Source organism: Chrysochloris asiatica, unplaced genomic scaffold (genome assembly GCF_000296735.1).
Source record: "Chrysochloris asiatica unplaced genomic scaffold, ChrAsi1.0 scaffold00038, whole genome shotgun sequence".
Lineage (NCBI taxonomy): Eukaryota > Metazoa > Chordata > Mammalia > Afrosoricida > Chrysochloridae > Chrysochloris > Chrysochloris asiatica.
Genome location: NW_006408556.1, coordinates 20,670,571 through 20,685,722, shown reverse-complemented (window position 1 = coordinate 20,685,722; position 15,152 = coordinate 20,670,571). Strand labels below are relative to the sequence as shown.

General features: G+C 38.2%; 1 protein-coding gene across 1 annotated transcript in view; it reads left to right on the top strand.

Annotated features, from left to right (window-relative positions):
* PTCHD4 (patched domain containing 4) overlaps window positions 1-15,152 on the top strand; it is a 296,607-nt gene that overhangs the window by 237,436 nt on the left and 44,019 nt on the right. The gene's annotated exons all lie outside the window — the stretch shown is intronic.

Below are 15,152 nucleotides of genomic sequence, written 5' to 3'. Positions count from 1 at the left end.
CAACTGACAACAACAACAAGCCCTGGAAAATAAATTTAAAATGCTGAATAGTAATAATACTCACAGACATCAAGGTAAACCCCAAAAAAAAACACTGCACTTGAGTCCATTCTGACTCATACAGAATGATAAAATCTGATAAAATGCAGGATTCATAATTCTATATTCAGTATTGCAATTGTGAAGAAAATAAAATATATCTATAAAAATTTGTAATGGTTAACAGTAGTTATTTTAGAACAATGAGACTACAAATAGTCTTTTTTTATCTGAAAAGTACGTCTTAAACATGGAGTAGTGACAATAATAATCCTTGAATTGTTGTAGTAAGAAACCACTCAAACCTTAAAATAAAATTCAGAGGATTGCTTCAACTTTCAAGATGCGTTTGAGTGGGAAATATGGGCTTCACCAAAGTGAAACAGACCTTCCAAGGGGACGAGCAGTGGACATATATTTAAGGAGTTTATAGGAAAATAAAAACCCTATGTTGCATCATTTAGATTTGCAAACTTAGACTAATGTAAGGGGAGACTTGGAGAGTGTTGGTTACAGGACATTTCTCTCACAGAAACAGAGCACTCAAGTGAAAACTTTCTTGTAAGGGTTTCCAGGGAAACAGATAAGAGTGGTACTGTTTATAGTAAAAAAGGTATTAGTAGATCATGAGAAGTAGTTTACTGATATTCTTCTAGGTTGACCACAGAGAAAATGTCTTTCTAGCTACCTACCCATGGTTGCAAGACAGATAACGAACCTAAAAAACAAGCATTGTTAACTTTGGTTTTAAGTCTACTGTATGTAGCAGCAACATGGATTTAGTTCAACCACTTTACTTTGGTGAAAGGTTCAGAAAATTTTCTCTTATAAAATGCTAACCTTTCTTTTCTTTTCTTATTTTAAACCATACTTCTTTAACTTTTTGTTTTTTGTTTTTTGTCACAGACAAGTTTTTGGCCCAGTGACCTAAACAGTGTGGTAAATGGAATTATACTTCAATGATCATTTTTTCTTCTTTCCCCATCCTATAATCTCAACAACAATCAGCAGAGCCTATTAGGTTGTACTTAGGAGTTCCCAGTTTTCTTGTCTTGTTCGTTTCTTTGACACTTGGGAGGCAGCCACCATTCTCTTGGGAATGGAATTTCGGCTTAAAAAAACCCATGTCTATCCATAGACTAATTCTTTACACTATGATAACTTGCTGGTCCAAGTTCACATCTGTTAATGTTCTTCTTTAATATGATCATATATTGCGGGAGTCCAGCTCTCGCAGGGACGGGGATCCGGAAGGAGACACGGAGTCGGCGAAAGTGGAAGTAATCTAGGAGTCTCCGCTTAGTTGGCTGATGAAGCTCACTCTGCCCCAGCTCAGCAAGTCTTTATTTATACTCAAAGTTACACAATGCATAATGATCTGATACTTTGGTATTTTTTTTTCTTGAAGTATTACACATTTTTGATTATATCATTCTTTTACCTTGTAGTTACAAAATCTTAACAAAAGTATTTCTATAATGTCCCACTTGACCTTTCCATATCCTGTTCATTTCCTGACCATTAGGTAATTTTCTTCTGATATCATCTCTTTTTCTATGTAAGTGATAATCTGTCTTTTCTTATTCCTACTAAAAGGTCAAGTTGAACTTTAAACAGATCATTTTTACTTTTTAAACTTTTAACTACATCTTTTTCTAGTATAACTTTCTATTGACTCAATCATCTTTGTCCATGCTATCCCATTGTTTCTTCAGGCTATTAATTAATTCTCTACCTTACATAAGGTACTACTCATAGTCTCTATAGCAACAGCATTGCCAACATTTATCCAATTGTTTTGTCTTTCTAAAGTATTCGTTAAATTGCCTAGCAACAGTATTTCTATGTTTCTTTCTTTATTCTGGGGTCATGAGGCATCCTGAAGGGCCCAACCTGGCTAATCGCTGCAGAAAAGGGAGACTGCTAAATTTTGTTCACCTTCCATTTATGTTTTCCATTCTCTGCCCGTCTATGTACGCTCCTGTATATGGTAGTGGGGGGTCTGTGGGTTCTGGCCAATAGTAGGTAGTCCACTTCCCTCGAGGCGGCCACCATAATCTGCCACCTATCTTAAGTGGGACTCATGGGGGTCGGTCAGCTTCACTTTTGCTTTCTATCTGCTTCTGTGATTTCATAAATGCAGCTGCTTGGAATTCAGGTTTTTCTGTGGGAGGTAATAGGTCACGCTGCCTTAATTTATCTAAAATTCCCTTTGAACCTAATCCAGTAAAGTTGAGACAATTGTTGCAAGACTGGTTTTACCTAAACTCTGCAGAACTCACAGTGGGAGCCATGAATGTGGCAATACAATATATCCCCACAAGTGGAATCAGAATTACCCAAGGAAAAGAGACAACAGGTGTGTCCCCAAAAGACATCTACCGTGCTGATGCCTCTTCTTTGCTGGGACTGTGTCAAACGGCAATAGGGGGTTGGCTCCTGACAATATATTTGAGTCTTTCTTATTCAGTGTTGTGAACTGAAATAGAAGACATCAGTAAGGGGTAGGCATGCTTATGAGAGCCAACCCATTTTGTGGAAAAGGGTTATTAATAGAAACATTGAGTCCACAATATCTATTGGATGATAATTCCAGATTTTATCTTCAGCCCTTCTCTCTCCTCTGAGATACAGATTCATACATGCAACATTCCCATTTATATTTCTTATTAGTGGTGGTGATGTGCCATAGAGTCAATTCTGACTCATATCCACTTTGTGTACATAGGGCTTCTGGGGTTGTAAATCTTTACAGAAGCAGAAAGCGCCATCTTTCCCCCAAAGAGCACTGGTGAAGTCGAACTTCTAATCTTGCAGTTAGCAGTCAAATGCATAATCCACTACACCACCAAGACTCCTTGGATGTCTAATTGTTGCTGTGAAGTTCCATGCAGTTGGTTCTGACTCATAGTGACCCTGTATAGGGTTTCCGAGGAGAGGCTGGTGAGCTTGCACTGCCAATGTTGCAGTTTATACCAACATTGCAGTCAAGGCATTAACCCACAGAGCCAAAGCATATTTTATCCAGGATTGAATACTAGATCTGTACCACAGTACATACATCCACTTGCCCCATTCTAGTCTTTACTACCAGAGTTAATGGAATCACATTAAAAACCTAAAGAGTCCATTTTTATATGGTTCCTGCTCTTGCTGTGTACCTCTAACCCACCATTAAAGTTCTATTTGATCTACTTTCAAATTATGTCCTAACTCCAAACACATCCATCTCACCTTTTGAGTGGCCCAAACCATTATCATTTCTTATTTCTAATTCAGATAACCACACTAGCTGTCTGTATTAATCACATTAGGGTGACAATCTCCAAGTCTCAGTAACTTAATATAATAAAGGATAATTTTTTACTCATATCAGTGAATCAGAGTTAGTAGGGAGACTCTCCTCCATGTTGTCGTTCAGATACCAGGTTCCTACAAGTAACGACTCCACCATCACCTAACGGCTCAAAGTGCCGCATCCAGCCAGTATGCAATGGAAGAGCGACCCTCTGGAGATATTTATGAGCTGTTTTGGACTAAGGTCTGTAAGTGGTCTACCTTGTTTCCACTCAGGTCTTTTAGCTAGAACTCAACTCATCCAATGGCTCCACTAACATTCTGTGAAATAGAAGACCAATGAAAACTAGAAAACCCTCAACAAGATGAATTGACACATAACTACAGTGGAGGTAGCACAGAACCAGATACTTCATTCCACTCAGTAAATGATCAAGGAGCCCTATTGGGCTGCGGGTGAATGCACTGGACTGCAAAGTCTTTTGAACTGCAAGGTCGGCGGTTCAAGCTCACCAGCCACACCTCGGAAACCCTATACAGGGTCACTATGGGTCGGAACTGACTCGATGGAACTTAACAACAACCACAAGAAGTTGCTAACCAAAATGTAAGTAGTTGAATCCACACAGTGACTCCAAGGGAGAAAAGACCAGATGATCTGTTCCAGCAAACATTACACATAAGGAAACCCTATAAGGCAGTTGTACTCTGTTTCAGGGAGTCACTAAGAGTGGGAATCAATTTGATGACACACAATAGCAATACATAATGTCACCATGAGTAGAGCCACTTAACTGAAACTAACAGTAGAAATGACAACTGTAAGAAAAAGTGGATGATGGAATGTTCTTAAATGGCCAGGTAAAAATGCAACAAATTTTGGTGAAGACATATTAATGGTTTTGCCACACCTATTTACTTCTTCAATAACAGCTACAGTATTTTTTCAAAAACAGTAAACCAAAGTATAGCACTACTCAGTTTAAAGTCTTCCAATGGTTGCCCATTACAGTTGCATCAAAATACAAATTTCTTACCCTCATTACAAAATCCTTTATGATCAAATATCTGTGTCTCGCTACCTTGGTATTTGTATCTACACACCCTTTTGTTCACTGTTTTATGATACACACTAGACAGCTACTGCCCTTAAGAAACTGTAAGCTCACCCCTAGCTTTGAGCTTTGACGAAAGCTGATCCCCTCTTTCAGAGCACTCTACTTGGTTCATTCATAATTCTGATTTTAGTTCTCACCTTCCCAAAAAGGCCATCCAGATGGTGGTTAAGAGTACACACCCTACACACTTAACCTAATAACATACAGAAATGATGCTAGAGATAACATGATAAAAGTTTGCAATTTTGCAAGACCAATAACTTGTATAGGGTTTCTGAGCAGTGGTTGGTAGGCTTGAACCATTGAACTAGATTACTATATGTTCTTTGTGTGTGTGCTCCTTTTTTAAAATGTTTTTTGTTAGATGTTCCCCAGTTCATTCTGATTCATAATAACTGTATATACAATAGAACAAAAATTTGCCTGGCCCTGCATCATCCTCACAATCATTGATATATTTCAGCCCATTCTTGCAACCACTGTGTTAATCCATTTAATTAAGGGTCTTCTTTTTCAGTAACCCTCTGCTTTACCAAGTGCTATGCCTTCCAGCAACTGATGCCGCATGATAACATGTCCAAAGTAAATAAGACGAAGTCTTGCAATCTTCATTTTTAAGGAACGCCCTGGATATACTTCTTCCAAGACAGGTTTCTGGGTTCTTTTGGCAGTTAATGATATAGTCAATATTATTTGTTAGCACTGTAATTCCAAGGCATCAATTCTTCTTTTGTCTTCCTTATTCATTGTCCATCTTGCACATACATCTGAAGTGACTGAAAATACCATGGTTTGGATCAAGTACACATTAGTCCTTTGCAGCAGATTTGTCCAGTGCAATACTTTGAATTCTTGACTGTTACTACGATGGTCGTTGATTGTAGATACAAGTAAAATTAAAGCCTTGACAACTTCATTATTTTCTTTATTTATCATGGTGTGGCTTAATGGTCCAGTTGTGAGGATTTAGACTTTTGTTGTGTTAAGGTGTAATCTATACTGAAGGCCATGGTCTTTTATAGCACTTATAATTATGAGATATTACTGTAAAATGTTATCTATTTATTGTCTGTCATCTCTTAATCTATCAGGGGCCTAGTGTGTTTTATTTCATGTCAAATCCATCACTAGAACAGTGACTGGCATTTGATAGGCATAAAATAGCAATTTGTTGAATGAATGAATGAATGAATAAATGCTTATTTTAGTTAAAGTAAGAATTTGGGCTCAGCTACTGTGGTATGGTACTGGAGAATAAGCACTAGACTGCTAACTGCAAGTTCAATGGTTCAAGTCTACCAACCACTGCTCAGAACTCAGAAACCCTATACAAATTATTGGTCTTGTAAAATTGCAAACTTTTATCATGCTATCTCTAGCATCATTTCTATCATCAAGTCCATTTTTTCCAACTACCAATCCTTTCTCTTTGTTTCCAACCTTTGCATTCCAATCATCTGTAATTATAAATACATCTTGATTGCAAGTTTGGTCAATTACAGACTGAAGAAGTTGGTAGAATTGTTATTATCATCGCTGGCTTTAGTGGTTGGTGTGTAAATACGAATAATAGTGATATTAACTGGTCTTTCTTGTAAGCATATGGATATTATCCTAGCACAGATAACATTGCCTTTCAAGATAAATCTTGAAATATCATATTCAGTATGTCATTCCTCTTCAATTTTTCATTCCCGACATAGTAAGTCATATGGTTTCTGATTCAAAATGACCAATACCAGTCCATTTCAGCTCACTAATGCCTAGGATATGTATCTTGATGCATTCCATTTCATTTTTAAGAACTTCCAGTTTTCTTAGAATCATACTTCATACATTCCATGATCCAACTAACAATGGATGTTAGCAGTCATTTCTCCTCATTTTGAGTTGTGCCCCATCAGCAAATGAAGGTCCTGAAAGCTTTAATCTATTTGCCTACTTACAGTCAACTCTAAATTAAGGAGGCAGTTTATCCCCAGTTGTATCTTGAGTGATTTCCAACCTGAGAAACTGATCTTCTGGCACTCTATCTGACAATATTCTGATGCTATTCATAAAGTTTTTATCTTCCAACACTATAGATGACAATGTTCCACTGTTGTTCATAGGGGTTTTGAGTGGCTAATCCTTCATAAATAGTGTGCCTCTTCTTCCTAGTCTGTCTCAGTCTGGAAGCTTCACTGAAATCTGTCCATCATTGATGACGCTGCTAGTATATCAAATGCTGGTGGCATCATAGCAACATTTAAGCCAACAGTCCTTAAATACAATAAAAGTGTATCTCTCTCCCCAGTAAATAATCCAGGTATAAGAGGACTAGATTTAAACAGTTTCCAAAGAGTCAAAGTTCAGGTTGCTTCTACATTGTCCCCTAGCTATCAGGAATGTTCAATTTTAATATAATAGAATTAATTAACACAGTTCACACCTAATCCACATTCCAGCCATTAAGTGGGAGATACAGGGCTCTATCTTATGCACATGACTCAGAAGTTGAACATGTTATCCGCTTACAACCCATTGACCTTAACTTAATTATGTGATCACACCTTGTTTTAACAGAGGATGAAAAATATCTACTTGATTAGTGTAACCATGTACTGAGATAAAAGTTATGGATTCTGTTTTTAGAGAAAGAGTATATTGGAAGGAACCTACCAATCTGCCATAGTATTTGAAAAAAAAAAATTCCCCTCTTAGGTGTGGCGCTGTGGGTTAATGAGCCAGAATGCAAAATCATTTGAACTTCAAGGTCGGCGGTTCAAGCTCACCAGCTGCTCCTTGGAAACCCTTTACAGGGTCGCTAAGCATCAGAATCAACTCAATGAACAACAATGATCACTATAATATTGGCAATAATTAGCTTAAATACATGATGGTAGCAGATTGACAGGTCTCCATCCTATGGAACTACTTGTTGGTTTGAACCACCTAATTTTTAGTTAACAGTGGAGACCTTAACCAGGGATCCCTCATGTACATGTACAATTTTGTTATTGTTTTCAAGTGCCATTGAGTCAGTCCTGACTCATAGCAACCCTGTATGCAGTTTCTGAGGCTATAAATCCTTATGGGAGTAGCTGGTGGGCTCAAACTACACACCTTGTTACGCAGATGTACAAATATTCTCAATCTCTTTTTCATGTAAGTATCAGTTATATTTTGGTAGTGTGTCATGGTATAGCTTCCGACTCATAGCCCAAAGAAAGGCTGGTAGTTTTGAACTGCTGACCTTGAGGTTAGCAGCCCAACTTGTAACCACTATGCTAGCTACCAGAGCTACTTAGTATATTTTAGCAAAATAGTTGTTGTTGTTGTTGTTGTTGTTGTTAAGTGCTGTCAAGTCAGTTCTAGGAAAATAGTAAAGGATTCAATTTCTCTGGTTGTTTTGGTTGCACTGTTACTTGTCTATTCCTCATTATTTCCCCAGGCTGATTTGGATTCTTTCTAGTGTAGAGATTAGGATCTAATTGCAAAGAACTCTAGATTTTTTTCACCAGTCCTGGTGTGGTGCTGAAAGCTAATGTGATGGGCTGCAAAGTCATTTGAACCACAAGATTAGTGGTTCAAGTTCACCAGACACTCCTCTGAAACCCTATACAGGGTCAGTATGGGTCGGGACCGACTCGACAGCACTTAACAACAAAATGCAAAGGGATTCTGTCTTCACTGCAAAGATTTTGTCAATGGTTTTTCTATTGCTTTTTTTCCTCCTTTGCATTTTACAAATCCATGCAAACTGAAAATTTGAAAGCAAACAGGAATTTTCTCAGAAGAAATTCAAAGTGGAAAGCATTCCTCTTTGAAGCAAACAGGAATTTTCTCAGCTCCTCAATTATGGCTAGAAATGTCCTGTGCAGATGTTATTGGAGGGGTCCAGGAAGCTTACCTGGATTTTGTGTGGAAAAGGTAACTTCCACGTTGAGACTCACAAACTTTGGCCACATTATCAGGAGAGACCTGTCCTTGGAAAAGGACTTCATGCTTGGTAAAAGGTCATCAAAAAAAAGAGGAAGAACCCAAGAGCGATGGATTGACACTTGTAACTCTGTTGAAACATAACAATTGTGATGATGACCTCAGACAGAACAGTGTTTGGTCCACAGGGTAACTATAAGTCAAAACAGACTCGACAGCACCTACCAACAAAAGCTTTAGTCTGTACTAGACAACATGGACTAAAAAGCTGTTTCATGGACTGATTTGTTTCTGACTCCTCTTAACAGATCCTCTCCTTTGCTTCATTCATCTCCAACCATAAGTAGTGTTTACTGCTGCAACAACTCAGCTTAGCCATTACTTCTTGTGATAAAATCCTGCTCAACTGACGTTTAAATCCTTCTGTTTCATTTACATGATTTAGTGACTATAACTGCTTTGCTTACTGTCTTGCTATTTGGGTTTAAATTTTTGTTTCTTGCCCTGTGAGTGCATTAAGCAGTGTTTGGATAGAAACAAATTGTCAGATATGTTTGTATCCCAGAAAGTAAGTTGAAATTCCTGGGTATAAATCTTCTTTTAGTATTCCAGAAACTACGCTCAAAACGTATATACTGTATTTCCATTGGCATTTGGGAGCTTCCAAAACCTCTTTTCTTCAGAAACGTTTAAATTTATTTGTCTAAGAAAAATTTACTGGTTTTTGTTTTTTTTTTAAACTTCAGTTTTCTATTGTTATTGTTTTAATACCAGCGAATCTCTCTTGTATCTTCTATGAGACCTCCCACAACTTTAGTTTAGAGTCCTTGTACCTATTATGAAAGTCGCTAAGAACATTCAAAGCCAAAAAGATCATTATCCTTTAGAACCGGGAATTAACATCATCATGATTGACTTTCCATAAAGAAATTTTTCTCAATTTTGGCAGATACTTAAATTCTGAGTATGCATCACTGAGTATCTTCCAACTCATAGTGACCATAGTTTTTCTAAGGAGCAGCTGGTGGCTTTGAACTTTTTACCTTTTGGGCAGCAGTCCAGTGCTTATCATTAAGTATCACACCATGACTCTACGACAAGGTCAGCAGTTCAAACCCACCATCTGCTCCTTGGAAACCCTATACAAGGTCACTATGAGTCTGAAACAAATGGATGGCACTTCATAACAATAACAACAATACATAAATTAGCATACCCAGCAATATAAAGAAAAGGTAGCTACATATATTATCTTGAGTAAATAAGAGCTTAAAAATTAACAAGTAACTGCTTATAATGAATGGTGACTGACATTTTGGAGAGCCTGAGGCGACCCTGTTCATTGCTTTACTTTTTAAGCAGAGAGGTGTAAAAAGTCTGACATTTAATTAGGTTTCTTTTCCCCTGGAATTATCATTGTAGACCTTTCAATATGGATGGTTAATCACTACCTCAGGCAGACATTTTATTGCCCAAAATCTGAAATGAATTCTAATAAAGATTCAGGAAGTAGCTTGGGGGAATTTTAACAAAGTTCATGGAAAAAGAGGAATAAAAAGAAACTTATGATAAATAATGTATTATTTCTCTGCTCTCTTTGGGGACTGAGTTATGAAGTATTCATTCCCTTTTTCTTCTTTTTTTAATTTATTGTTTTGGAGTCCTGGTATAGTGCCATAGGATAAGCACTGGACTTCAAGTTTAGTTTGAACACAAGGTCAGTGGTTCAAACTCACCAGGCACTCCTCGGAAACCCTATAAGTTGGGACCGAATCAACAGCACTTAACAACAACAATAACAACATGGCTTTAAGAAAGTGCTGGTGTGGTGCTATAGGATAAGTACTGAACTGCTAACCACAAGGTTGGTGGTTCAAGCCCACCAGCCACTCTTGGAAACACTATACAGTGTTGCTATGAGTCTAGACTGATTCAAAGGCATACAACATTAACAATAAAATACCTATGAAACATACTGGTAAAGAAAAATGCAAAACCCCATATTTTGATGTGGTGCTGTAGGATCAGCACTAGACTGCAAACCACAATGTCTGCAGTTCAAACCACTACCTCAGAAACCCTATACAGGGTCTCTATAAGTCAAAATTGACTCAATGGCATATAACAACAACAATACTAAGCATTCAGATATTTGAATGTATTTAGAAAATTGGAATGGTTGGACAAGTACAAACATCAAAGAAGATAATCAGCATAATGTGAATACTTGTGAACAAGGGATATTTTGAAATAATAAGTCAGTACTATAAGATGTGGTTGTTGTTGTTGTTAAGTGCCATAGGGTCGACTCCGACCTATAGCAACCCTGTATAGGGTTTCCAAGGAGCACCTGGTGAGCTTGAACCGCCAACCTTGCAGTTCAAATGGCTTGTCAGTCTGGCACATTAACCCACAGCGCCACACCAGGACTCCACATAAGATGTGGTACTGGCTTATTATTAAGTCAGGAGCTCTGGTAGCGTAGTGGTTACAAATCGGACTGTGAACCTTAAGGTCAGCGGTTCGAAACTACCAGCCGCTCCGCGGGAGAAAGATGAGGCTTTCTACTCCCGTAAGGATTTACACCCTCGGAAACCCTGTACAGGGTCGCTATGGGTCGGAACCGACTCGACGGCACTTAACAACAACAACAACCATAAGATGTAAGGTGCTCTGGTAGCGTAATGGTTACGAATCAGGCTGCGAACCTCAAGGTCAGCAGTTTGAAATTACCTCCTGTTTTGTGGGAGCAGGATGAGGCTTTCTGCTCTTGTAAAGATTTACAGCCTCGGAAACCCTGTACAGGGTCAGTACGAGTCGGAACCTACTCCGTGGCACATAACCACCACCACCACCACCATAAGATGTAGGAGTCCTGGTGTGATGCTGTGGGCTAATGCGTCAGACTGCAAAGCCGTTTGAACTGCAAGGTTGCTGGTTCAAGCTCACAGCTGCTCCTCAGAAACCCTATAGAGGATTACTATGGGTCAGAATCGACTCAATGACACTTAACAACAACAGCAACAATAAGATATAGCATTCTAAATACAGAATATTTCAATGGAGAGTTGCAGTGAAGGGGTGCTAAACTACTATTTCAGAAGAAAGGCTTGGCAATCTATGTCTAAAATATCATGACATGCGCTCACCATGAGTCAAAGTCTATTCCAGAACAATTGGTTTACTGGGATTTTTCTGTTTAAGGTAATGAAAGGCTTTTGGAAGTGGATAGTGGTGATGCTTACCCAACGTGGTGAATGTAATTTGTTGTTGCTGTTAAATGCCGTTGAATTGGTTCTGACCCATAGCAATCGTGTATAGGGTTTCCATGAAGCAACTTTTGAGCTTGAACAATCTACCTTGTGGTTCAAACAGACTTTGCACCTGACTCATTAACCCACAGCACCCTATTTTACATATTTTTTACCACATTAAAATTTAAACACAAATATAATCTGTTTTAGCGGTGAATGGCATCCGAATTGCTTGGATGTTTGTTAAAAATGCAGTTTCTGAACTCCTAAAACAACTGTCTGGGGAAAGGGTAGTGGAATTTACATTTTAACATCTTTTAGACAACATCTACCCCCTTGAGCAAGGAGCTCTGGTAGCGTATGGTTACGAATCAGGCTACTAACCTCAGGGTCAGCAGTTCAAAACTACCAGCTGTTCTGAGGGAGAAAGAAGAGGCGTTCTGCTCCCATAAAGAATTACAGCTTCAGTAACCTTGTCCAGAGTCCTGATGAGTTGGAACTGACTTCACAGCACATAACAACAACAACAACAACAAACCCCCTTAAGCATGCAAAGTTATAGTAATGTACTGATAGTTAAGTCAATGATTTTACCTTATCAAGTAACTGCCTATTCAGTGTGAAAATGCCAAACCTTTTGCCTCAATTCTTTTCTTTCACTGATTTTTCACTAGAAGAAGGAACATTCTCTGCAACACAAAAGAACGGAACATTGTTTCAGTTTTGAAAATGAGAACTGGGTTTACAGGTTACCCAAATTAAAAAGAAGTGAAATTGTATGATGAAATACTTGTCCTTGGTTAGAAGAATGAATAAATTTTTCTCTTGTTGCAGAAGTCATAAGAAGTAGTGTCTTAGTGAGAAGTACCATAAAATCAAGTTTTCAAAACATATACTACCAGATTCCTTCACTAGTAATAAAGCCTACTTTTGTCAAACACAAGAAAGCTAATTCCTTAAAACATATTCCTTTATGTTTTCATTATCACTTACTGGAGAAGCTGTTTGTGCATATTTTTGTTTGCTGAGTCAGAGGTTTAGTTCACTTCTAGGTAACACTACTTGGGTTTCTTTTAAAAATTTACAGGACAGAGGCATCCTAAACTTTAGCAACTGATGATGAAACAAGAAGGTTTAATATAACCAAAGTCTATGGCTTGGAACTCTTGGCAAATCACTAACTGTGTGTAATAATTTCTAAACAGAAGCACATAAGTAAATTTTTAGACATTTCCCATCTATATCATCTCCAATACAATCTGTATCAATCATAGCCTAGGTAAAACAGGAAATACTACTCTAAATATCTCTAGTAGAGACTTTAGGGAATTTTATACAGGGACTTAGTTGCAAAGATACTGGAAGGGCTAGAAGATTAAACACAGAAGGAAAGACTAGTAGGGAAAAACATAGAAAATCATGATGCCCAGAGATCCGAAGCTACTGTGGTCACTAGAGTCACAAATTTACATGTAAAACCACACCTTTGGAGATGTTGTCATACTTAGTTCTGAATCTGCCAAAGAATTTGCACCTCGATGGCTGAAACCACTACCAATGTCATGAATCTAACAGCCTCTGTTATGATAGGAGGAAAAAGCTATTTCTCCTTTTCCATCTGATTTCTATTCTTCCATTAGTGTCTACTCCTGGTAGAACATAACTGGAAGCCATCTGACAAGAGAGCCTGGAAAATGTAGTTTACAGACTTCCAACTCCCTACAATACACAGCCAAATGCAAAGGTATGGAAGCTAAGAGGCAAATTATTGGCAGTCAATCTATGCTCCGACTTTGTCCGGAGGAAACAGTCGCTGGAAGTGTGGCAGAGGTAGTGAGGTTGGCCCAGGATCGGACATTGTTTCTTTCTGCTGTGCATGGGGTCGCTATGAGTCGGTTCCGACTCGATGGCACCTGACAACAACAACAACAACTATGTTCTGTAGTGCACAAACCAGTCTTCTGAGAATAGGAAAACAAGTAATAGACATAGATAGTAAAAATTAAGATAAGCAATTGTTTATTTGTTCACTCGGAATCTGATGGTGGCTAATGGGGTGGGGGTGGAGCTTATGGAAAGTAAATTGCTTCTAGAATGACTTATTTAACAATACCCTACCATTTGGAAATGTAAGAACCCGTTTTAGAACAAATACAATGCTCCAGGTGCCCTGCTAGATGGGATTGCCATTTTTCACAACTCCAGTGTGTTCCATTTTCAAGTCCTGGGATAAAATACAATCTTACCTATGTCTTCAAGAAATGTATGCATTCATACTAGGTGGGCCAATGGAAACACTGTTAAGTAAGGAACTAGTGACAAAGGTGTTCTAAGACACAATATAGTGATTAAAAAGAACAGGAATCTGCTATGACCCTTAGAGCTAAAAGGAGACTTACTTGTAAGGCAGAAGTGGGCAAGTCTGGCCCAAGGGCCGTATAAGCCCTCAAAATCATTTGATCTGCTCCTACCAAGGCAACTGATGCAGGACTCAAAATTCAATAATTCTAGAAGTTTTTTTCATCACAGCATATTAAGTGATATTATAAATATCCAACTGACCCTTGGCAGAAAAAAGTTCCCCACCCCTGCTGTAAGGAGATGGCATCACTACAATCCAAAAGCTTCAGCTATCCTTGGATGAGAGTAAAAGATAGATTCACATGGTGGCTTCTAGACAGCAGTAGGGACCATAGAATTTATCCTGAATGAGCTAGAAATGTTGAGGGGATGTGTCTGAAGCCAAATGAAAGGAAGAGAAATGCCCTGTATCTTCCCATCCTTCTCTCCTCTAGTCTCCTGTTGGTGCCTCCCGTTGGCTAAATCTGAAAGCTGGAGAGCAAGGAACACTCAGAAAGATACATTGCAAGGGAAGTACTGGAAATACTTCTGAGGATAGTTAACAAAGGACTTGCACAAGTAGTTGGATACAATCAGCTGTTTGTTGTTAATCTTGTTCTTAAATGCTTGTCTTCCCATTAGAACATAAGCTTTGTAGGTATACGTCCACTGTCAAGTTTGTTCTCTCTTGTATCCGTGGTGTCTAGGATCATATCTGGTACACTGCAGTGTGAATAGAGATATATGCATAAGGGAAGGAGGTGGTGGTTTTTACTCACCAGGTTTAGGACATGCCTTTCTATCCAAAGCCTCTAAGGAAGGTCTTATCGCTTTTTAAAACCTCTTAACATCTTGCGGCATGTAATTATCTCTGACCAAGAGAGAAAATGAACTTTATCTTAGAACAAGGGAAGGGCTTCTAAGGAATGAGAGAGAGGGCTATGAATAAATGAGTCATATCAGAGAACAAAAAACAAATGGATGCACAGTAGCTTGACAGCTCACAGAGATTTCTTGATTTAGAGAATCAAAATGGTTTCTAACACAGCTAGGAGAATGTATTTCTTCAACACATTCCCTTTATTATTTACATGGAAACATATAGCAAAAAAAAAAAAATTTTTTTTTTACATAGACAGGAAAGCTCTTTCTAAAGTGTTTTAGCAAATAAAAAAGCTTGATT